We start from the raw sequence: 25,829 nt of genomic DNA, 5'->3' as shown, positions 1-25,829 counted from the left end.
ATCTTGGCTTAAATAGCAACGCTCATCTTGCCATATAGGACAAGTGAAAATTTGTGTATGCAATAATTTCGCCAAAATCATTCTGAACCTAACGAAAATTTTTTATTTCACTGTGTTTGTTTAGTATTAAATTACTGTAAACAAATCTAAAATATATTTAGTTGGGTTAGGCTAAAATAAATTGCTCTTGTTATAATAAGGTTAGGTAAGTTTTCTAAGATTCTTTTGGTGCAAAATTATAAATTTTTACATTAACATTAATGAAAAAAATATATCTTTAAACGTATAAGAGAAAATTTTAGAAAGGACTTAATTTTAAATGAGTTCTTGCTAATTGACCAGTTTTACATATTCGGCACGACATTTACATATCGGTGTATATACAGTGATGCACGACTCCCGATGTAAATCTACCGAGAGATCTTTCACTGTATATACACCGAGAAGTATGTATTTCTAGTGTATAGTCATAGGTGTGTATTTAATCTAATGTAAATACACTAAAAGGTGTGTTAATGTATATACCCCAAAAGGTGCGTATTTGTCAGTGTATATACACAGAAGTATATATATCTGCGCATATATACGATAACTATATTTTTGTGCATATACACCAAGAGGTGTATATCGGTGCATATACATCGAGAGTGTGTATATAGCAGTGTATTATATATATATGAGAAGTATACATCGAGAATGTGTATATGGCAGTGTATTATATATATGAGAAGTATCTATACAGTTGTGTATCTTAGTGTATATACACCAAGAGGTCTGTATCTTTTAGTGTATATACCCCCAGAAGTGTGTAGCTTCCAGTACATATACACAGGGGTGTGGATCATTCAGTATCTAGAGACCCTCCATTTGCTAATTTTGTTGTCATCTTACAGTATATATACACCGAGAGGTATATATATTTCAATGTATATACACGGATAGATGTGCACAGGAGTTGTGAATCGATCCCTGTATTTACATATAGGTGAGTACACCTCTGGGTGTATATACCCCTGGTAGGGGTGGCGGTGGTGTGGGGAGTGTAAAGCATCCCTACGATAGTTCGCCTTTAAAACTGTTTCTGTGTAGGATGATTGTGCTCTCGCGTCGTAGGGTGGGGAGGGAGGGTAGTATAACTTTAATATTGTATTTGCAATAATTATTAGTCTTTCTAAAGACAGAACACATTCTGTACGTTCCCAAATAAGATACAAAATCCAAGAATTCCCAGTGAAATAAATGCTGTTTGGTTATGTTGGCTTTTCCTAAGTAAACTCTTCTTGCCCTTTTTCCTTTTGTAGCCTAGAATAATCTGATTTTTGCAGTCATTCTAACTGGGAAAATTGTTTTAAATATTGGCAAGCGTGTGGAAGAGTATATATAATGAGAGGTATATGCCTCTGCATTTACATTAAAAATTTACTTTAATCCCTGAAAAAGGGTGAACAGGTTACGTGCAGCCTTACTGTCCTTCGTCTAGTCGGCTTTAAACCTTGTTAACCAGCCAAGAATATATACAGCTAGAGGTGTATGACTCTCAGTGTATATATAACGAGGAATTATTTAGGGATTAAAATATTCTTTATTAATAGTGAAGAGGTTACATACAACATTAAGATTACATTTAACCTGTTTAACGACAGTCAACAATACTTTAACCCCTAAAATATGAATTAACCTACACCAAGACCGAGGCAGGAATATGAAGACAACAACAAAACAGTGGTTGACACTATAGCAGAGGCAGCTAGGAGGCACACACGCCTAAACAAAAGCTAGTTGTTAAGGGTGATTTCAACAACAAATAGATTGGGAGAAATGGGACCCACATTGGAAACCGAAAATATGGAGGGATAAGTTGATGGAGGTGTTCAGGGATTACTTTATGTGTCAGCATGTGAAGGATATGAAAAGAGAGAGAGTTCTGTACTGAATGGTTACTAGCGCCCAACAGTACCAAACTTGGAGTACCTTGTAGACCTGAACGTAAAAGGAAGAACAGCAAATGGGAAGAACGAGAAGCCAGACTTTAAAAGACAAACTTTACTGGGATGAGGGAATTCCTGAAATCTGTGCAGCAGAAAAGGAAACTGAAAGGAGAGTCAGCAAATTAAATGGAGTACGTAGTTGGAAAGTGCTAGAATGGCGGAGGGGTGGGGCAGAGGCGAACCTCGTACTCAGAAGGGGAAACTAGCAGACAGGAGAGCATTTGGTTCAACCAGAGTTGCAGAGAGGCTAAAAAGAGAAGCGTAAGAGCATAGCTTGGTTTATAGGAAGTGAAGGACAGACAAGAACAGAACGGTGAGCAGATTAGCCAGAAATCATCGTGCAAGGGTGAGGAGAAAGACTGAACGACAATTTGAGGATGACATAGCAATCAAGGGCAAGTCTGAACCAAAAATGCTTCAGAACCACACAGAAGAAAGACGAAAGTAAAACACCAGGTAATTTGACTGGAGAAGAAAAGAGGAGGGCTCACAAACAATGATAAGCCTGCGAAGTGTTAAATAAACGATTTGAAGAGGTCTTTGTAGTGGAAACAGAGGCAGTACCAAAAAGCCTAGGAAAGAGAATGCGCCGAAAGATATTTGGTACAGTTCAAACAACAGAGAAAGAGGTAAAAAAAAAAATGATGCATCGAAAGCAACGGGACTTTGAAAGGTGTCATCATGGATTCTGCGAGGAGGAGCTGAAGCATTGTCTGAACTAATAGCTAAGATCTACAAGTCAATGAACATGGGACTGTTGCCAGCGGTTTGGAAGATAGCGAATATAGTCCCTATATTTAAGAAAGGAGTTTAGGTAGAAAGCGTTGGACTACAGTCCAGTTTCGCTGACATGTATATCGTGCAAGGTAATGAAGAAAATTAATTAGTGGAATGGTAGAGCACTCGGAGAGAAATGGTTTTATAAGCAATATCCAGCATAGGTTCACAGATGGCAAATCTTATCTTACCAATCTGTTGGAATTCTATGACAAAGTAATGAAAATGAGACGAGAGAGAGAGAGAGAGAGAGAGAGGGGGCGTGTGGGCGGAATGTATTTTCTTACACCGCAAGACGGCATTTGATGCTGTACCCCACAAGAGACTAAGGTAAAATGTTAAGGTGTAAGCAGAAATAACAAGGAAAGTAATCTGGTTGATTAGAGTACCTTAGGGGAAGAAAAGCAGAGTTATTGTTCGGGAAGAGATGTCAAAATTGTGAAAGGTAACAAGCAGGGTTCCCTAAGGATCGGTATTAAGACCAGTACTCTTTCTGGTTTATGTAAATGACATCAGACGAGGCTGAGTTGGATATCCTGTTTGCTGACGGTGTACTTCCACTGAGAACGGAATAAAGCTGTAAATGGATATGGGCAAACTGCAGGATTATTTAGATAAGCGGTTGCTTAAATTCAACCCCAACAAATGCTACGCTCTGAAGATTGAGGAAGGGGCTAGAAGACCGGACACGGAGTATCGACCCAGAGGACAGAGGCTGAAGACCTCACTCAAAGATAAATACCTAGGGGTAAGCATAGTCCCTAGCGGCCCTGACAGGAAGAGAGCAGCAGCTGGACTGTACCACAATGGTCACACACAAGGCTGGCGACTCCCTGACCACTGCACGATCCTTCAAGCTGAGCTGGTGGCGATTCAGCAGGCATTGTCACATGCCCTACGACATCGACTCCGACCTGTCATACATGTTGATTCCACGTCTGCAATCAATGCCCTCTCCCATCCTCAACCACAGGACAATGTTCACCTCATCACATCGATCCTGAGCATAATGACAGCCTTAGAAGTTCAGGGTAACAGATCGACATTAAACTGGATCCCCAGCCATGCTGGCATCCGGGGAAATGAGGCGGCAGATGATGCAGCCAAGGCAGCAACAGACTATCCACATGTTGGGATTACTGTCCCAATCAGCCTACGACAGACCAAACTGGTGGCTGCCAGAGCCATGATACTTATGGGGGAGGTCTTAGGTGATACCCCATCTCAACAGTGGTACCGAGCAGCGACTCAGGGAGAACCCCCTCCATATGATAGAAGCTGGTCCAGAGCGCAGTGTACCGCCATCCATCGGCTTCGTTTGGGCTTTCCCACAGCCAAGATGATGGTAGACAAGGCTGAGGAGATGTGCCAGTACTGTCAGCACGTTGTCCAGCGGCCCCTAACACACTATCTTCTGGAGTGCGAAGTTACTGAGACACTCCGCAGGCAACTAGGAGTGATATTCCCTCCCGAAGAGGAACCAGAGATGACTGCGGCCACACTAGTGTACCATGGAGTCAACGAACCAGACAAGCTGTTACCTGTGATAACGACATATCCTCCTCCTCGCTAGTGTCCATAGTTAGGAGTACATACGGTGTTGTCGCTTATGAGATGCACCAGTTGAACTGACCAGAAGAGTGCTTGAACAGCATATGTCGCATCATTGTAGAAACCTTTCTCTCTCGGGAGCCAGAGACGGGTCATCGCAAGATTGAGACCCGTGCCAGGACTACGGTCTTGGCGAACATTATACATACACACATAGTCCCTAGCATTTCGTCAGAGGCTGACGTCAGCATAATAGCCTCTGTAGCCAATATTAGCCTTGCAAATCTATGGGTGGCCTTTAGGAATCTCACCGAAAAGTCGTATGTCAGACATATCTTGTATGCAGCACCGGCATGGAACCCACACGAGAAAACGTGAAGAGACTGGAGAACGTACAGAGGTATGCGGCGAGAGGAGTTCCATAACTAAAGGGCATGAACTACGAAAAGAGGCAACAACAGGAAGAGAATAGAAGAACCAGAAGACATGATAACATGCAAACTACTCAAAGGAATTGATGGAGTAGAGAAGAATAGGCTGTTTGAGAGGTGTGATGCAGGTACTCGTGGGAACATATTGAATTTAAAGACCAGTGAGCCACAGGGATGACAGGAAGTATTTTTTCGTTCTCAAGGTGGTAGGGAAGTAGAATGACCCGACGAAGAACTCCCGGAGGCAGACTCCTTATATAGTTTTAAGAGTAGGTACGATAGAAGCCACGAGGCTAGGATAGAGTGAATCTGGCAGGCGGCACATTGAGAGGCGGGGCCAGGAGCTAAGACCCGATCCCTGCAGCCCCTCCCCCCACGTACACTGTAAAGTGTTCTCAGCTGAAACAAGAGTAATAACAGAGACCCGATGGGAAAGGGTCATCATCAGGCACTGGACACCATACACAGAGCAGGGTAAGAGGTGAAGAAACCTCTTAGTGAGCTGGATCCATCAAGGGCAGTGAGACCTGATATAGTGTCACCATGGTCTCTGCGTGACAGTCCAGATCGCAAGGTAAAATCTACAAGAAATCAATGGATATGGGGCAGGTGCGAGAAATTTGGAAGTCAACAAATGTAGTCCCAAGATTTAAGGAGACATACAGGAAGCATAAACTAAAGGCCTGTATCATTGGCATGTATATTGTGTAAGGTAATGGAGAAGAAAGTGTAGAAAAGTGGTTTCTTAAACAAAAATCAGCACAGGTGTAGAGATGACAAACTCTGTCTCACAAACCTGTTGGAGTTCCAAGACAAAGTAACAAAAGTGAGGCAAGAGAGAGGGAGAGAGGGGGGGAAGGGTTGGCTAAACAGCACATTCTTGAACTACAAGAAGGCATTTGACACTGTATCTCACAAGTGACTGGGAAAAAAACCTGAGGCGCAGGCAAGTATTACAAGGACTGTACTACAGTGGATCACAGAGTACCTTATGTGAAGGAGACAAGAGTGATTGACTCACGAAATCGTAATGACACGAGTCATTACGAGTCGTAATGACAGAGTGATTGTCTGGAGTGTTAAAATGGACAAGTGTAACAAGGTTTTTCACAAGGATCGGTATTGGGACCTGTATTGTTTGTTTCTGGTATATGTAGATTATATACCAGAATAAATGAAGATGTATCCCTGGTTGCAGGGATATTCAGGTAAGGTTGCATGGCTACAACGTCAACTGCAAGTTTTTTATATAACCATTTCCCTCACCAACAGTATGTTAAAATATATAAACTATAGGAGTTCTTATTAAGAACATCTTAACATGTTATTATTATACTGGGTGGATTGCTAAATCGTAAATGACGAATGGGAGAGCATGAGGAAAATGACATGAGAAAGTTAGTTGCGATCTCTTACTCGTAATTACACTTTCTCTCACTCGTACAAAATTCATTCGTCAAATAAAAAAAAAAAAACGGAACATAGTTCTGACCGAAATTGGCTTTCAGACATTAATAGATGCTGAAAATCAGTCATTATGTGACAAATCAGCGAACTTTAATTGAAAACTAGGATGTACTGGTCGTCCTGAGCTATTATCAGGTTGCGAGATAATTGGAAACCGGGGAGACAGTCAAGACCAAGGCAGCGGAAGGTGAAGTGATTGCAATGATCAGGTCAAGTCACGCGTGTTGTGAAGATTAGAGAATGTAACAGTGTAGCTCACTGAATAAGCATCTACATAAACAAACCTTGGCCTGAGAATCATGTTATGTATACATAGTACCCCTGGCTAGCGGTGTTACTGGTGGTAATGGACGTAGCAGCAGCAGCAGTAGCCTCGGTAGCGTTCTACGCGAGTTTGTCTAGACCTCCATGTCAGTGATCCTTGTTACTGTTAGATAAGGAGTGTGGCCGGTCATATTGGCGCAGTCCACAGTATTCTGCTTCCCTTCTCTACATTTTTTTTTTCTCATTGTTGGCTATTTTGATTCTTACCCATCCGCTCTTATGAATTTCTCGTTATTTTATTAATGTATTTATTTATTTGTATAACTTTTAGTAATCTTTAAGCGTGTATGGCGAGTGTGTTTTTGTTGACAACACCGGGAGAGGCAGAGGTACAGGAATTAAAATAAGGAAAAGAAGCTAGAAGATATCACGTTTACAATACCAAGGAAAAATATGAAATTTACAACAGTTAAATATAAAGAGGCAAAACATAGAGTATGATAGCATCAGTATACCTGACTGTATCTATACCTAATCTCCTTGTCTTTGTCTGTCTATCTCCTTGTCTTTGTCTGTCTATCTCTCTACCTTTGTCTAAATTATGCGTAGTGACTTATTAATCTATGCTTGTTCGTAGGTTTATCTGTAAACTTCTTTACATTTAGCGGTCTAGCTCTCTACCTGTTAATACCTTTCTAGAAGGTCAATAGTGCTCACAAGATCCTTTCCCAATTGAACCTCACCCTTGACCTTATTATGTAAGATTAAAGGCCGATGGTACCTGGAGGGGCAGTTGAACCCTTTGAAGCTGACTGCCTCTTCCTCCACTGCCTCCTTCCATATACTCTCACTCCTTCGATATACTCTCACTCCTTCCATATACTCTCACTCCTTCCATATACTCTCACTCCTTCCATATACTCTCACTCCTTCCTTATACTCTCACTCCTTCCTTATACTCTCACTCCTTCCATATACTCTCACTCCTTCCATATACTCTCACTCCTTCCTTATACTCTCACTCCTTCCTTATACTCTCACTCCTTCCATATACTCTCACTCCTTCCTTATACTCTCACTCCTTCCTTATACTCTCACTCCTTCCATATACTCTCACTCCTTCCATATACTCACTCCTTCCATATACTCTCACTCCTTCCTTATACTCTCACTCCTTCCATATACTCTCACTCCCATATACTCTCACTCCTTCCTTATTCTCTCACTCCTTCCATATACTCTCACTACTTCCATATACTCTCACTCCTTCCATATACTCTCACTCCTTCCTTATACTCTCACTCCTTCCTTATGCTCTCACTCCTTCCTTATACTCTCACTCCTTCCATATACCCTCACTCCTTCCTTATACTCTCACTCCTTCCTTATGCTCTCACTCCTTCCATATACTTTCACTCCTTCCATATATTCTCACTCCTTCCTTATACTCTCACTCCTTCCATATACTCTCACTCCCATATACTCTCACTCCTTCCTTATTCTCTCACTCCTTCCATATACTCTCACTCATTCCATATACTCTCACTCCTTCCATATACTCTCACTCCTTCCTTATACTCTCACTCCTTCCTTATGCTCTCACTCCTTCCTTATACTCTCACTCCTTCCATATACTCTCACTCCTTCCTTATACTCTCACTCCTTCCTTATACTCTCACTCCTTCCATATGCTTTCACTCCTTCCATATATTCTCACTCCTTCCTTATACTCTCACTCCTTCCATATACTCTCACTGATTCCATATACTTTCACTCCTTCCATATACTCTCACTCCTTCCTTATACTCTCACTCCTTCCATATACTTTTACTCCTTCCATATACTCTCACTCCTTCCATATACTCTCACTCCTTCCTTATACTCTCACTCCTTCCATATACTCTCACTCCTTCCATATACTCTCACTCCTTCCATATATTCTCACTCCTTCCTTATACTCTCACTCCTTCCATATACTCTCACTAATTCCATATACTTTCACTCCTTCCATATACTCTCACTCCTTCCTTATACTCTCACTCCTTCCATATACTTTCACTCCTTCCATATACTCTCACTCCTTCCATATACTCTCACTCCTTCCTTATACTCTCACTTCTTCCATATACTTTCACTCCTTCCATATACTCTCACTCCTTCCTTATACTCTCACTCCTTCCATATACTTTCACTCCTTCCACATACTCTCACTCCTTCCTTATACTCTCACTTCTTCCATATACTTTCACTCCTTCCATATACTCTCACTCCTTCCATATACTCCCACTCCTTCCATATACTTTCACTCCTTCCATATACTCTCACTCCTTCCTTATACTCTCACTCCTTCCATATACTCTCACTCCTTCCTTATACTCTCACTTCTTCCATATACTCTCACTCCTTCCATATACTCTCACTCCTTCCTTATACTCTCACTCCTTCCATATACTCTCACTCCTTCCATATACTCTCACTCCTTCCTTATACTCTCACTCCTTCCATATACTCTCACTCCTTCCATATACTCTCACTCCTTCCTTATACTCTCACTTCTTCCATATACTTTCACTCCTTCCATATACTCTCACTCCTTCCATATACTTTCACACCTTCCATATACACTCACTTCTTCCACATACTCTCACTCCTTCCTTATACTCTCACTCCTTCCATATACTCTCACTCCTTCCATATACTCTCACTCCTTCCTTATACTCTCACTCCTTCCTTATACTCTCACTCCTTCCATATACTTTCACTCCTTCCATATACTCTCACTCCTTCCATATACTTTCACTCCTTTCATATACTCTCACTCCTTCCATATACTCTCACTCCTTCCTTATACTCTCACTCCTTCCATATACTCTCACTCCTTCCTTATACTCTCACTCCTTCCTTATACTCTCACTCCTTCCATATACTCTCACTCCTTCCATATACTTTCACTCCTTCCATACACTCTCACTCCTTCCATACACTCTCACTCCTTCCATATACTCTCACTCCTTCCTTATACTCTCACTCCTTCCATATACTTTCACTCCTTCCATACACTCTCACTCCTTCCATATACTCTCACTCCTTCCTTATACTCTCACTCCTTCCATATACTCTCACTCCTTCCATATACTTTCACTCCTTCCATACACTCTCACTCCTTCCATATACTCTCACTCCTTCCATATACTCTCACGCCTTCCATATACTCTCACTCCTTCCATATACTCTCACTCCATCCTTATACTCTCACTCCTTCCATATACTCTCACTCCTTCCATATACTCTCACTCCTTCCATATACTCTCACTCCTTCCTTATACTCTCACTCCTTCCATATACTCTCACTCCTTCCATATACTCTCACTCCTTCCATATACTCTCACTCTTTCCATATACTCTCACTCCTTCCATATACTCTCACTCCTTCCTTATACTCTCACTTCCTTTACTTTCACTCCATCTTCCTAACACTCTCTGCTTCTTTATATTTCCATCCCTCTTCTTTGTACTCTCCCTCCCTCCCTCCCTCTTCTTTGTACTCTCCCTCCCTCCCTCTTCTTTGTACTCTCCCTCCTTCCCTCTTCCTTATAATCTCCATCCCTCTTCCTTTTACTCTCCTCGAAGGAGGTGTCTTGATGCCGCTGAGAGGCTCTTGATAAAAATATTGAATCTATCCTTCCTTTCCGTGGCTCGAACATGATTGCCTCCAGTTTGCCCAGGCCGTTTGACGCCTGCACGGGTGTGGCGTTTCCCACATAAATGTTATAATAATAATAATAATAATAATAATAATAATAATAATAATAATATAGTTATTATCTGTTATACTTTCTAATCTCTCGCTACACTCTCACATTTTTCCTTATACTCTCTCTTACTTCATTGCTCTCTCAGTCTCTTGTATCTTTTTACCCTCCCTCCTCCTTAAGCCATCTTTTCCTTCCTTTCTCTCCATCTCTCTTATAGCCTCTTACTTTCCCTCACTATTCTATGTGCTGCTCATTTTTTCCCCTTCCATCGTTTAAAACTTTCATACACCTTCTCCCTGTTACTTATTCTTCTTATGCATTCTCGTGTTCTTTCATAATTTACCTCTTACTTCTCTCTCACTTGTGGACAGAGAATGTAGTTGCAATATTTAATAAGAAAGGAGAGAGAGAGAGAGAGAGAGAGAGAGAGAGAGAGAGAGAGAGAGAGAGAGAGAGAGAGAGAGAGAGAGAGAGAGAGAGAGAGAGAGAGAGAGAGAGAGAGAGAGAGAGAGAGAGAGAACAGAGCAAGACGTCTCATCTCTCGCCTGGACCCATCCTGGATAGATCTGTCATTTCAGCAGAGCCTTCAACATAGGAGGGATGTGGGTGGCCTTACTGTTATGTACAAGGCCAATATTGTCAAAATACCACACTTGGATCCACTTCGAGGACAGCGTGAAACAAGCTTTTATGCCAATACTTGGAGGAAAGTGTTACAATACTTGGAGGAAAGTGTTACAATACTTGGAGGAAAGTGTTACAATACTTGGAGGAAAGTGTTACAATACTTGGAGGAAAGTGTTACAATACTTGGAGGAAAGTGTTACAATACTTGGAGGAAAGTGGTTTCATAAAATATATCCAGCATGGATTTAGAGATGACAAATTTTGATTTATAAAACTGCTTAAATTCTTTGAGAGAGAGAGAGAGAGAGAGAGAGAGAGAGAGAGAGAGAGAGAGAGAGAGAGAGAGAGAGAGGGAGAGAGAGAGGGGGGGAGAGAGAGAGTAGTACCTCTGTACTAGCATGTGCAATGTACAGACCTCAGTGGCAACATGCAGACCCTATCAACTTCCTAATGGAAAATATTGACTCCCTTCTGCTACAACACAACTGTCAACATATTATAATTGTTGGTGACCTCAACCAGCACCTTATACAGAGGGACTTTGATGACCTTCTTGCAGTGTTTGACATGAGAAACTTTGTTGATTTCCCTACTCATATCTCTGGCTCCTCCCTTGACCCAGTAGTGAGTGATCTGGCAGAAGGCATAGTCACTTGTCAACCCCTCGGCTACGTTGGATCGTCTGACCACAAGGCTGTTTTTACGACACTTAAGATCCCAACAGAACGAGGTGAGGAGTCCACACGCACAACCTGGCTATGGGAAAGAGGTAATTGGCCAGCCCTTTGCTCTGAGCTCGCCACCACCGACTGGAATGCTCTTCTCCAAGGGGATGTTGACAACCAAGTGAAAGCCTTCACTGGACACATCCTTAATCTACAACAAGAACACATTCCTCACCGGCAATATGTGACGAAGCCTACAGATCAGCCTTGGTTTGGCTTTCGTTGTAGAGAGGCTGCTACTGCTAAGTACAAAGCATGGCGAAGGTATAAGAGACATCCTACCACCTATAACAGGAACTTGCACATGCAAGCCTGTAGGCATATGGGTGATGTTCAAAAGTGGGCCATTGCTAAATGGGAGGTGGACACTAAAAGAAAGTTAGCATCAGGTAGGGTAGGCTCCAAAACCTGGTGGTCCCTGGTCAAGGACAGACAAGGTTATCTGCCTGATGAACTTATTCCACCTCTAAATCGACAGGATGGGACCACCTCTACTAGTAGTCAAGAGAAGGCGGACCTCTTTGCTGAACACTTTGCTACCAAAATGCAAGTTCCTGATCCAGCAAGGGACCCTCCTTGGCTAGCTGCAAGAACTGTGTCAAAACTGTCAGTGGTGACAATAAGGCAGGAGGAGGTGCATTTCCTACTTAAATCGCTTGACCAAGAAAAGGCTGTGGGCCCAGACAAGTTGAGCCCAAGATTGTTGAGAAGATGTGCAGACCAGCTAGCAGCACCTCTAACTCGCATCTTTCAGCACTGCCTAGTACAGTGTAAATGGCCCTCTCTATGGAAAGAGGCAAATGTAGTCCCTGTTCACAAAAAGAAGAGCAGAGCAGAAATCAGCAACTACAGACCAGTGTCACTCCTGTCAATCACTGGTAAGATCCTTGAGACAATAATCTCAAGACAAATGACAGAGTTTTTTGACTACCACTCACTACTTTATGATCGTCAATATGGCTTCAGGAAAGGTTACTCTGCTGCTGATCTGTTGTTAAACCTCTCCACTAAGTGGCACCAGTCACTGGATGAATCCAAAGTCAGCTGTGTGGTAGCACTGGACATTGCTGGCGCTTTCGACCGGGTGTGGCACCAGGGCCTCTTAGCAAAACTTCAAGCACTGGGAATTGCAGGCTCTACGCTATGTCTCCTCAGTGATTACCTTCATGGTAGATCTCTAAGTGTAGTTCTCAATGGAATGGAATCAGCAAGACATCCTATTGGGGCAAGTGTTCCACAAGGAAGCGTGCTGGGTCCATTGTTATGGAATGTCTACTTCAACGACCTTCTTCATCTCATCCCAGAATCACATGCATATGCAGACGACTGTACACTGACATTCACTTATCCAAGAGAAGAAATGCCAGCTGCTCTAAGCTACATCAATCACCAGCTGAGAGCTATATCAGCTTGGGGAAATAGATGGCAAGTAACATGTGCACCTGAGAAAACGCAAATGATGATCGTCTCTAGGCACCATGATGGTAATTCTGGTGCAGTAGTAAGGATGAATGGGAGGATGTTGGCACCTGGAGAAGAAGTTGATATCCTTGGGGTGAAATTTGACTCCAAACTAACCATGAAGAGCCACGTTGTAAATCTTGCAAACAAGGCAGCCAGGAAGCTTACAGCACTTCGCCGTATCTCCCATCTGCTTGACAGTAGGGGTTGCAAGATCCTGTACGAGGCACAAGTACGCTCACACCTTGAATATGCTCCACTTTCTTGGTTTGCCTGCCCCCCCTCTCATCTGCGACTGCTTGACAGAGTAGAGAACAGAGCAAGACGTCTCATCTCTCGCCTGGACCCATCCTGGATAGATCTGTCATTTCAGCAGAGCCTTCAACATAGGAGGGATGTGGGTGGCCTTACTGTTATGTACAAGGCCAATATTGTCAAAATACCACACTTGGATCCACTTCGAGGACAGCGTGAAACAAGCTTTTATGCCACAAGACGGGCAGAAAGCAGCAACTTCACTCTGGCTGTACCCTTCTCCAGAACATCACTCCATCTGAGATCATACATACCCAGGATGACTCGAGTATGGAACACATTCGTACAGCATAATGATGTCAACGAGATAAAGTCAGTTGATCAAATGAAAATGCTTGCCCACAGATGGCTCCAACTTCATCCTGTTCCCTACTTGTATGTCTCATAACAATAAAAATGCTTTCAAATGAGCTGATGTAGGTAACAGCTCTTAGCTTGCCAATAAAGTTAGGAATCCTTAACCTGTAAATAGCTGTCAATAAAGCTAGGGATCCTTAACCTTGTCAAACCCTGTGTAAAAAAAAAACAAAAAAACAAAAAAAAAAAAAAAAAAAAAAAAAAAAAAGAGAGAGAGAGAGGGCAGCAATAACAGGGAATGCGGTGCAGTGAATCAAAGAGCACCTTACGAGGAGACAAAAAGTGTGTCAGAGAAGAATTGTTAGAATGGGAAAGTGCAACAAGTGGGGTTCCATAAGGATTGGTATTAGGATCGGTACTGTTTCTGGTAAATGTGATTGACATACTAACAAGGCTAGTTTAAGAGTCGGCCCAGCTGGGCACTTGCCCAGGGCGCTGACTTATAAGGGGCACCGAAAATATGGAAGCCGGAAAAAAAGAATTTTTAAAGTACTCTGCTTAAAGTAAGAGGTATATCGTTTATCTTTACTGAGTCTAATATAAAATCAGTTTTATCTGCCTGCACTATAGAAGTATTAACAAATATTTTAAACAATATCGGTACCGGTCTGCACAGGCGCCTGCCCAGGACACCCAGATTTCTTGGTCCGGTACTCTGTATACCAGAAGAAATACAGTCAGATGGATCCTTGTTTGCAGATGCTGTAAAATTATTGAGACGAAATCTATAAGGCGAAGGACCTGGACAAACTACAAGAATGGTCAGACAAGTAGGTGCTTGAATTCAACCCCAATAAATACATGGTTATGAAAATCTGGAAAGGAGCAAGAAGACCAGAAACGGAGTATAGACTATGCAAACCTAGGGACGTGCATAGTTGCTTAGCTTATCACTAGAGACGTAATATCCGAATAACATTTGCAGTGACTGCTCGTTTTGCAAATCTAAGAGTTGCTTTTAAGAATCTCATCAGCCATTCATGGCCCTATATGCAACATATGTCAAACTTATCTTGGAGTGTGTGCATCAGCATGGAATCCAGACCTGATAAAGTAAGCTAAGAAACTGGGTTTATTTTGCACTTCCTCCCATATCTCTCACTCTAGTTTGTTGTTATGGCAGTGTGCAAATTTCGGACTAGGCCCTCGAGTACTTTCCACGTATGTATTATCAGTATCTCTCTTCCGCTCCAGTGAGTACATATTTGGGACACTGAGGCATTCCCGGCAATTTAAATGCTATATTGGCTCTATGCAGGCTGTAAATGATCTCTGTATCTGTTCCAACTTTGATATCTCTCTTGCCCTGAACGGGTCCAGCGTTCAGCGTTCTGCTCTGCTAGCCATTTTAGGTCTGTCCACCACATGTGGTCTGCAGACAGTGGTCCGAGGCCTAGCCCCAGAACTATGAGGAGAGTCTGAAGGAACTGACAACATTAGAGGATAGAAGATCCAAAGTATACAAAATACTCAGAAGACTTGTAGAGTAGACAGTGATAGACTATTCGAGAGGCGGGAAACAGGTACAAGAGGGCGCAGTTGGGGGTTAAAGATACAAAGGAGCATTTATTTACCCCTCATAGTGGTCAGGAAATAGACTGACCAGGATGAAGAGTATGGGGAATCGAGACACTACCCTGTCTGTAAAAGAGGGAAAAAGACTTGTGGTGACAAGAGTTCTCTAGGGTTTAATTAATGTCCTGATTGAGTGATTAACTAATCAGGTGACCACCTACACACCTCTGTTTTAGATAAAGAATAGTAAAGGCTGGGTTCATACATAATTTTAAGAATAGGTATGACGGCGTACGAGACTAAAAGAGACGAAACCCGGCAAGCGGAAATTTAAGACTCGGCTAGAAACTAAGACTCGACCCATACAACCACAAACAAGTGACAAATAGGTAAGTGTACACACTAACGCAAGTATGTATGCGTATACAAGCACACGCGCAGGCATGCATACACGCAAGCACGCACCCTTGCAGGCTTCTTAGTAGCACGGCGGGTGGATGCAGCTTGGGCATAGTATAGAGGCCTCAGTTGGCTGGTGTGCAGAAGTGAGGCGGGACGTGGTCACATCTGCAGGTCCGTGGTAGCTTGCAGCTCCGTATTTTCTAACTCGTAGTGCTATACCTATAATCTGTATCAATGAGTCTTCTACCCTCATAGCCCGGCTGGAGGAAAGCCTTCCTTGGTGAATGTTTGATGCACCAGACTGTTGCTGCTAGCGGTTCGCAGAGCTATCTCGTAGTGTGTACCACGTGTCTTCCACCACGTGCTGTAAAAATTGCTAGACGATTCTGCCACGTGAGCCTGACTATAGTGGATTACAGTCTATGAACACAAGTGTTATGGGTGTTTTGTTTACGTACCTCACGAGGCAACTTTGTGTGGTAATCTCAGTGCCATGCTTTCCTCTCAAAGGTCGTCAGCTGTAGAGAATAAGGTAGTAGTAGTAGTCGTGGAAATTAGTAATGGTCGTTGTAGGGTTATTAAGGGGCGTTGAGGTATAGTGGAGGTGGTACGGGGTTAGTGGAGGTCGTTTGGGGGATTGTTAGTTTAGAGATAAAGATAGTAGGCACAAAAAATTGTTTGTCAGGACGAGTGTAGGGAATGAGGATAACCTTTTCTTTTCGTCTCTCACTCATCTAACACTAACTCGTCTCGCAACACTCACCACCTCGTCTCTCATTTGTTTCATTCTCACTACTTCGTCTCTGACCTTTCATTACCTCATCTCTGACCTCTCACTACCTCATCTCTTAGCTCTCACTACCTCACCTCTCACTACCTTGTCTCAGGTCATCCTTGTTATCCAGGGTAACTTAATGCCTGGTTGGATAACTTGCTTCATTCTTCTCCGATCATTGTTGATATTTTTTTCCATTATACCACTTACAAGAGCATAATATTAGAATGAAGGAATGCCGCAATAAGCCTATTAGATCATGCTAGGCATGTCCAACTCAAACCCACTCACATACTCGTCCAACCTATAATTAAAGCTACTCAAAGTTCTTGCCTCAGTGACGCTACCTAGGAGTTTGTTCAACTCATCTGCAACTCTGTTGCCACACCAGTACTTTAGTGTATCCTTCTAAACCTAAATTTGTCCAACTTGAATCCATTGCTGCGAATCTTGTCTTGGTTAAATACTTTCAACTCGTTATTTATCCCCTTTATTTATTCCTGTTTTCCATTTGTATACGTCATTCATATCTCCCCTAATACTACGCCTTTCCAGAGTTTGCAAATTCAGTTCCGTTTATTTTCGTAGGAAAGTCTTTTAACACATGGAATCAATTTCGTTATTCTTTTCTGTATATTTTTCAGCCCATTTAGATCCATCCCGTAATATGGAGACCAGAACTTTCCTGCTTAATCTAAATGAGGCCATACGAAAATATATAAGGTTGAAGTGTAAAATTAGGACTTCTAGTGTTTATACTTCTTTTGGAATGAAGCCAAGAATCCTATTAGCTTTACTGGGAATGCTTATGCATTGTTGTCTTGGCTTTAAATTTCTGCTAACCAAAACTTCCAAATCTTTCCTTCATTCAGCTCTATATTATCTAGCTTATGTATACCACCGAACTGCATCTGCCACTTCTCCGACCACAAAATCAATCTATCCAGATCATCCTGTAGCTTTCTAGTGTCTTCATCAGAAATTATCTGACATCCTATTCTAGTGTCATCAGCTAATATATGTCGCTTTTATTTCTTCATAAATGTCGTTTATGTAGAGTGTAAACATCAAGTACTTGCCCTTGTGGTATACCACTTGTAACGGGTCCCCATTCTGATTTTTCACCATTAAAGTAAACCTCTGTTGTCTCAGCCAAAACTCGAGCCAGGAGATAATTCCTTCTCTCATACTGTGTACCGCTACTTTCTTAATCGGTTTCATGTGTGGGAGTCACAAGCCTTACCTTACTGAGGTTCATGTGCGTAATATCGTATTATTTACCTTGGTCTAGAAAACTTCGGTGAAAAAGATTAGCTAATTCTTAAGGCACGAACTTCCCTTTGTCAAACCGTGCCAAGATTCATAGATCAAGTAATGTTTTTCAAGGTGTCTTCTAATTGCATCCGCAATTATTGATTCCATTTACTTTCTCACAACTGAGGTTAGGCTGGTTGGTCTATACTTTGAAGCTAAGGACCTATCTCCCGCCTAATGAATGGGTATCACATTTGTCATTCTTCACTTATCTGGCACGATACCCGTTAGTAGGGATCTGTTGACGAGGCTAGCAAATAGTTTGCTAAGTTCCTTTTTACATTCCTTTAGAATAGTTGAAAGCAACTCGTCAGAGGCGCCTGCACCCCTGTTTACCCAGCAGTATGTATCTGGCTATTAGCCGACTGTTGTGGATTGCATCCTAGGAAGAAAACCAAAAATACCTCTGTGGAAGTAAGCCACATTGCTCGGCCTCTTTTATTTCATTGTAAATCAAGTAAAACTCAAATGCAGTGTCCGGTACACCCGGATATAGTGTATCATACAAGGAAAGTTATAGTGGTTGATATATCCCAGTGTATTGACGTGTACACGTAATTGTTTTAACGGGAATATCTTGTGAGATACAGAAGGACTGGCAATATATCCTGGTATACAAGTATGAATATGGCAACAAATACGAGTGCTGAACATTAAGAGAGCAGCCAAGTGTTACTCTAGTGGAATATACCAGGTGTTACTGCTGAGTATACAAGAGGCTCACCACACCTACCATGGATATATAGTGAAGAGCTGGAGCTACACCAGTTACACTCCAGGGAAGTATACTTGGAAGAAGTTTGCCTTGGTTATACGTCTCTGCATACATCACAGGTGAGTTAAAGAAGTCTCTGCTGCTGGCGTTTGTGAGTGTTTTGTCTGGATAGGCTGGAAATTAGCTTGCATGTGAAATTATTTCTTAAGGGAACGCGTTAAATATGTAGGGGTCATACTGTGTCTGATGACTGGGAGGCAATCAGGTTCGATCCAAGGAATGGGAGGACAAGTCCGGCTCCTTGGATCAAGAGCCTCTCACCAGCATCAAGAAACCTCATGTTTTTATTGATCTTTTAATCTTCCTTTCACTGTATTATTTATCGTATAAATTTGATATGCCCGCCCCTGTGTCAGGCTTGTCAGATCAGTCAGACTGTTGCTGCTGGCGGCCCGCTGGCCCACGTATCCATGACAACCTGGTTGATCCGGCACTTCATGGAAATACTTGTCAAGTTTCGTCTAGAAGACTTCTACGCTTGTATACGTTGTTCTCTTTATTCTAATATCATCTCTGTATTAGCTTTTACCTTCTTCTTCTTCTTCATTATTATTATTATTGTTATTATTATTATTGTTATTATTATTATTATTGTTATTCATTATTATTATTCATTATTATTATTGTTATTCATTATTATTATTATTAGTAGTAGTAGTACTACTACTAGTAGTAGTAGTAGTAGTAGTAGTACTAGTAGTAGTAGCAGTAGTACTAAGTAGTAGTAGTACTACTACTAGTAGTAGTAGCAGTAGTAGTAGTACTAGTAGTAGTAGTAGTACTACTAGTAGTAGTAGTAGTAGTACTAACAGTAGTAGTAGTAGTAGTACTAGTAGTAGTAGTAGTAGTAGCAATAGTGCTAGTAGTAGTAGTGGTAGTAGTAGTAGTAGTAGCAGTAGTAGTAGTAGTAGTAGTACTAGTAGTAGTAGTAGTAGCAGTAGTAGTATAGTAGTAGTAGCAGTAGTACTAGTAGTAGCAGTAGTACTAGTAGTAGTAGTAGTAGTAGTAGCAGTAGTAGTAGTAGTAGCAGCAGTAGTACTAGTAGTAGCAGTAGTACTAGTAGTAGTAGTAGTAGCAGTAGTAGTAGTAGTAGTAGTAGTAGCAGTAGTAGTAGTAGTAGTACTAGTAGTAGTAGTACTAGTAGTAGTAGCAGTAGCAGTAGTACTAGTAGTAGTAGCAGTAGTAGTAGTAGTAGTAGTAGTAGTAGTAGTAGTAGTAGTAGTAGTAGTAGTAGTAGTAGTAGTAGTTGGGGCAACATTAATTAAACTCATGAAGGCCATGGAGCGCCTGGGAAATACAAGGTAATGAGGCTTGATCCAAGGCAGGGAAGAGCATCAATGGACACTTTTGAAGGGATGAGAATGGAAGCCTCGTTCCCGAAGTTTCACAATGAGCGGCGGAAGCTATCAAACTTCTACACCACGGATAAGTTCAAGTATTGTACATTATAATGATTAAATCCTAAGCCTTAACAACACTAATCCAATACATCATGGGAAACATTTCAAAGAGCTGAGTCACTGGTTTTGTCCGGTGTGGGGGTGTTAGCCTGGCAGCCATTTTTCAAGGTGGCTGACATACATCATCCTCTTCCCAACTTTAAACTTTTTTGTGACAAATTTGGGTTACACCAATTTAAAAAATAAATAATCAGATTAAAATAAAAATCTGCATTTCTTAGGAGCATAAATCAGATGTGATCCAAGAAATGGATCAAGAACCCTTCACTGCATCAAGGCACGCTCCCCATTGTAAATACATTATCTTCTTAATTAATCATCTTGACGAAACGATATTGAGTCATTATGGGATTGAAGACTTAGCATGTCGCTCAAAATTCAGAGTTTTCTTTACTTTCTAATGTCTCTGTTGATGAAAGAACACTGGTACATACACTTGGTACATCTTTCTTGGATAGGTTTCGGTGCTGGGACCTTGGCCACTCGCTGTGATTCAAGAGAATGAGAGAACACATAATGTATAGTGGAGGAAGCATGTCCCAGGTGAAGATCAAGTGAAGGCGTCAGGTTATCTAATATCCGTGGCAGTAGGGAGCCAGTGTGAAGTAGTATCGTATATGCAAGGGCTGTTGAGGTGGTGTACTTATTAACATTTTTCTATGGTGTTGAAAGTAGCAGTTAAGGATGCTTCAATACAGTGGCGCCTGTCACTATTGGATTCTCTGTTGATCAGCTCTCCTTTGTTCCAGTGCATGAGATGTCCCTCTAGATCTATTGAAGACAGAAGTATTTTGGGTGTAGTCTCCGTTACATTCATTTCTGTGCTCTCGGATCCGTGTGGAAAGATTCCTACCTGGTCTACCTGGAGGGTATTCCGGGGATTAACGCCCCCGTGGCCCGGTCCGTGACCAGGCCTCTCGGTGGATCAGGGTCTGATCAACTAGGCTGTCACTGATGGCCGAATGTAGTTCAACCTACAAACCACAGCCCGGCTGATCCGGCACCGACTTTAGGTATCTGTCCAGGTCCCTCTTGAATGCAGCCAGGGGTCTACTAGTATTTCTCCATATGCCTGGTGGGAGGCTGTTGAACAGTCTTGGGCCCCGGTCACTTATTGTGTTTTCTCTTATTGTACTAATGTCGCCCCTACTTTTTCATTGGGGGTATGTTGCACTGCTTGCCAAGTTATTTGCTTTCGTAGGGAGTGATTTCTGTGTCCAGATTAGGGACCAGTCCCTCTACAATTTTCCAGGTGTAGATTATAATGTATTTCTCTCGCCTGCGCTCCAGTGTGTACAAGTGCTTCCAAGCGTTCCCAGTAGTTAAGGCGTTTGACGGAACTTATAATATATGCGTATAGGTTCTCTGTACATTCTCTAGATTTTCGATTTCACCTGCCTTGAATGGAGATGTTAATGTACAACAATATTCCAGCCTAGAGAACAAGTGATTTAAAAATAATCATCATTGGCTTGGCATCTCTTGTTTTGAACGTTCTCATTATCCATCCTATCATTTTCCTCGCAGATGTGATAGTCGCACTGTTGTGATCCTTGAAAGTGAGATCCTCAGACATTAGCACTCCCACGTCCTTCACATTACTTATCAGCTCAATTGTGTGATTAGAGTTTGTAGTATACTCAATTCTAACTATTATTTCCTCCAGTTTTCCATAACGGAGTAGTTGGAATTTGTCTTCATTGAACATTATATTGTTCTCCGTTGCCCATTGGAAAACTTGGTTTACATCTTCTTGGAGATTTACCGTGTCCTCATCGTTTCTCTTACATAGATCTTGTTGCACCCCGCACAGGGTATAGGGTACTCGCCTGCTTCATTGTTGGGTTTGTCAAAGGGATCTTTCTTTTCGGTGAGCTCTTTGATGGAGGACGTAGCCGTGGTAGTTACACGGATGTTGCCTTTGAAAATTCCTGTCTGGTGGTACAGGCCATTTCTCCTCCAAGTGCCGAAAACGCATCCAATAAAGATGTCCTAAGTGCCTGTACTTGTGTCTTATCCATATTGTCGGTGCAATTATACCCTCTCTACCTTCACCTATCTCAAATCACCGAGTTGCATTCACTGAGTTTTCTGGTCAAGTTTTACTGGCCGAGTTGTACTCACTGAATCGTACTCGCCCACGTTGCGGAGATTAAGTAGAGACCTGACCATTGTTCTTTGAGAAAGGGAAAACCTGACTATTGATCTTTGAGCAAGAGAAGACCTGACTATTGTTCTTGAAATCTCAAAAGACCTGACCATTAGCCTTTGAGCTACCAGAGGACAATAAAATCTGGTTTTATTGCTCTTCAAGTCATCAAGGGCAAGATTAGCCACGTTACTACCCCGTGTGCCGCCTCTGCAAGGCAAGTTACTACCTCCTCCCGCTTATACAGTGCAAGTTACTACCTCCTCCTGCTTCTACAGTGCAAGTTAGTGCCTTCTCCCGCTTCTACAGTGCAAGTTACTGCCTCCTCCCCCTTCTACAGTGCAAGTTACTGCCTCCTCCCCCTTCTACAGTGCAAGTTGCTGCCTCCTCCCGCTTCTACAGTGCGAGTTACTGCCTCCTCCGGCTTCTACAGTGCAAGTTACTACCTCCTCCCGCGTCTACAGTGCAAGTTACTACCTCCTCCCGCTTCTACAGTGCAAGTTAGTGCCTCCTCCCGCTTCTAAAGTGCAAGTTACTACCTCTTCCCGTCTCTACAGAGCAAGTTACTACCTCCTTCCGCTTCTACAGAGCAAGTTACTACCTCCTCCCGCTTCTACAGGGCAAGTTACTACCTCCTCCCGCTTCTACAGTGCAAGTTACTACCTCCCGCTTCTACAGTGCAAGTTACTTCCTCCTTCCGTCTCTACAGAGCAAGTTACTACCTGCTCCCACTTCTACAGGGCAAGTTACTACCTCCTCCCGCGTCTACAGGGCAAGTTACTACCTTCTCCCGCTTCTACAGTGCAAGTTAGTGCTTCCTCCCGCTTCTACAGTGCAAGTTACTGCCTCCTCCCGCGTCTACAGGGCAAGTTACTACCTTCTCCCGCTTCTACAGTGCAAGTTAGTGCTTCCTCCCGCTTCTACAGTGCAAGTTGCTGCCTCCTCCCGCTTCTACAGTGCGAGTTACTGCCTCCTCCCGCTTCTACAGTGCAAGTTACTACCACCTCCCGCGTCTACAGTGCAAGTTACTACCTCCTCCCGCTTCTACAGTGCAAGTTACTACCACCTCCCGCGTCTACAGTGCAAGTTACTACCTCCTCCCGCTTCTACAGTGCAAGTTACTACCTCCTCCCGCTTCTACAGTGCAAGTTAGTGCCTCCTCCCGCTTCTACAGTGCAAGTTACTACCACCTCCTGCGTCTACAGTGCAAGTTACTACCACCTCCCGCGTCTACAGTGCAAGTTACTACCTCCTCCCGCGTCTACAGTGCAAGTTACTACCTCCTCCCGCTTCTACAGTGCAAGTTACTACCACCTCCCGCGTCTACAGTGCAAGTTACTACCTCCTCCCGCGTCTACAGTGCAAGTTACTACCACCTCCCGCGTCTACAGTGCAAGTTACTACCTCCTCCCGCTTCTACAGTGCAAGTTAGTGCCTCCTCCCGCGTCTACAGTGCAAGTTACTACCTTCTCCCGCTTCTACAGTGCAAGTTACTACCTCCCGCTTCTACAGTGCAAGTTACTAATTCCCGCTTCTACAGTGCAAGTTACTATCTTCTCCCGCTTCTACAGTGCAAGTTACTTCCTCCTTCCGTCTCTACAGAGCAAGTTACTACCTCCTCCCGCTTCTACAGGGCAAGTTACTACCTCCTCCCGCGTCTACAGGGCAAGTTACTACCTTCTCCCGCTTCTACAGTGCAAGTTAGTGCTTCCTCCCGCTTCTACAGTGCAAGTTACTGCTTCCTCCCGCTTCTACAGTGCAAGTTACTACCTCCCGCTTCTACAGGGCAAGTTACTACCTCCTCCCGCTTCTGCAGTGCAAGTTACTACCTCCAGCTTCTACAGTGCAAGTTACTACCTTCTCCCGCTTTACAGTGCAAGTTACTACCTCCTCCCGCTTCTACAGTGCAAGTTACTGCCTCCTCCTGCTTCTACAGTGCAAGTTACTGCCTCCTCCCGCTTCTACAGTGCAAGTTACTACCTCCTCCCGCTTCTACAGTGCAAGTTACTGCCTCCTCCCGCTACTACAGTGCAAGTTACTGCCTCCTCCCGCTACTACAGTGCAAGTTACTGCCTCCTCCCGCTTCTACAGTGCAAGTTACTGCCTCCTCCCGCTTCTTCAGTGCAAGTTACTACCTTCTCCCGTCTCTACAGTGCAAGTTACTACCTCCCGCTTCTACAGGGCAAGTTACTACCTCCTCCCGCCTCTACAGGGCAAGTTACTACCTAGGGGAATATCTTACAAGCGACTGGCACTAGCGAACTATTGCCAGAGGTCCAGTGAAGTGTTAATAACGGATAAGTAACTACTATAGTCATAAGATATGAAACGAGTAGTGGTAGCATTGAGGTGCAGGGAATCACAGCATACATAAATTGAGCATACAACCGTTACCTCTACTAAACAGGAAATAATCTTTTCCATAGAAGTGTAGGGTAAAGTTAGCGTAGGCCTAGCTGCTCTGTAAATAATAAAACAATGATCCCAGTATAACGCAGTGAAAAGTGTATTTTGAAAGAATACAGTGTATATCCTTGAGATAACCAGTGTACAGCACTACATAAAAGGAATTTAAATAATAATAATAATAATAATAGTAAAAAAAAATAGTGAAGTGTGGCAGTGTGGGCAAGTCTGCCCGGCTCACACCCACCCTACACCCACCACCCACCCTACACCACCACCCACATACTGCAAATTTGGTTCGTATAAATACATCTTGCATATTACTGGCACCAGCAAGAGAAAGGTAAAGTGGAAATCAGTTTTCTTCCATGGCATACAGAGTGTAGTAGGATACAGACAGGATGTCAGCACAGCATATCTGTGGGACATGTAAAAAAATCCTTGGAAGGAAATCCAGAATCACATGCAACCTATGCTCTTCCAAACACCATATCTCTTGTACTAGACTAAATACAGCCTCAAAAAATGACCTCAAACTAGCAAGGTGCTTCTGGTTGTGCAATAAAGATGTAGAACTTTGGGCAGGTATCAGAAAGGTACTAAGGAGAGTAATAAATGATAAAAATAATCAAGAAAACAAGGATGACCTCTTGGATAGTCTACCAAAAATATATAAAACATGGGAGCAAGAGATAGTGTATCAAAAAATGCAGAATGTCCATACCACAACAGATGACTCGAAACTATCTAGTCACCCACATGGTGCTAAGCCAGACCCATCCCCCAGTCATAGCACTAATACCCACAGTGCTGGTGCTGGCCCAGGCTCCCCCAGGCATAGCACCAATACCCACAGTGCTGGTGCTGGCCCAGGCTCCCCCAGTCATAGCACTAATACCCACAGTGCTGGTGCTGGCCCAGGCTCCCCCAGTCATAGCACTAATACCCACAGTGCTGGTGCTGGCCCAGGCCCAGCCGCTGACCCAGACCCAGCCCCAGCCCCCAGCCCCAATGCTGACCCAGACCCAGCCACCAGCCTTACTGCCAGCCCAGACTCTCCTAGGGACACTACCCAAACCACCACAAAAACAGTAAATATACACCCATCATTGCACAAGACCGTGGCCCACAGTACAGATGTTGGAGAGGAGTCTCCTCCTTCTTCCTCTACTGGGAAAAGTAGATGGAATCCAGGACGGGGTGGCCCTGGCTTGGATACTGAGGATTATAGTGCAGTCCCAGAACCTGCAGAAATTGACAACACACCTCCCAACAATTCTCAACCAAAGGTGAATTTGTGCAAATATTATGCTTG

General features: G+C 43.0%; 1 protein-coding gene across 1 annotated transcript in view; it reads left to right on the top strand.

The window, feature by feature from the left end:
- Nucleotides 1-25,829, top strand: part of vari (MAGUK p55 subfamily member vari) — a 344,145-nt gene that overhangs the window by 3,237 nt on the left and 315,079 nt on the right. The window lies entirely within an intron of this gene.

The sequence above is a fragment of the Cherax quadricarinatus genome, chromosome 15 (genome assembly GCF_038502225.1).
Source record: "Cherax quadricarinatus isolate ZL_2023a chromosome 15, ASM3850222v1, whole genome shotgun sequence".
Lineage (NCBI taxonomy): Eukaryota > Metazoa > Arthropoda > Malacostraca > Decapoda > Parastacidae > Cherax > Cherax quadricarinatus.
This window is presented reverse-complemented; position numbering and strand designations above follow the sequence as displayed.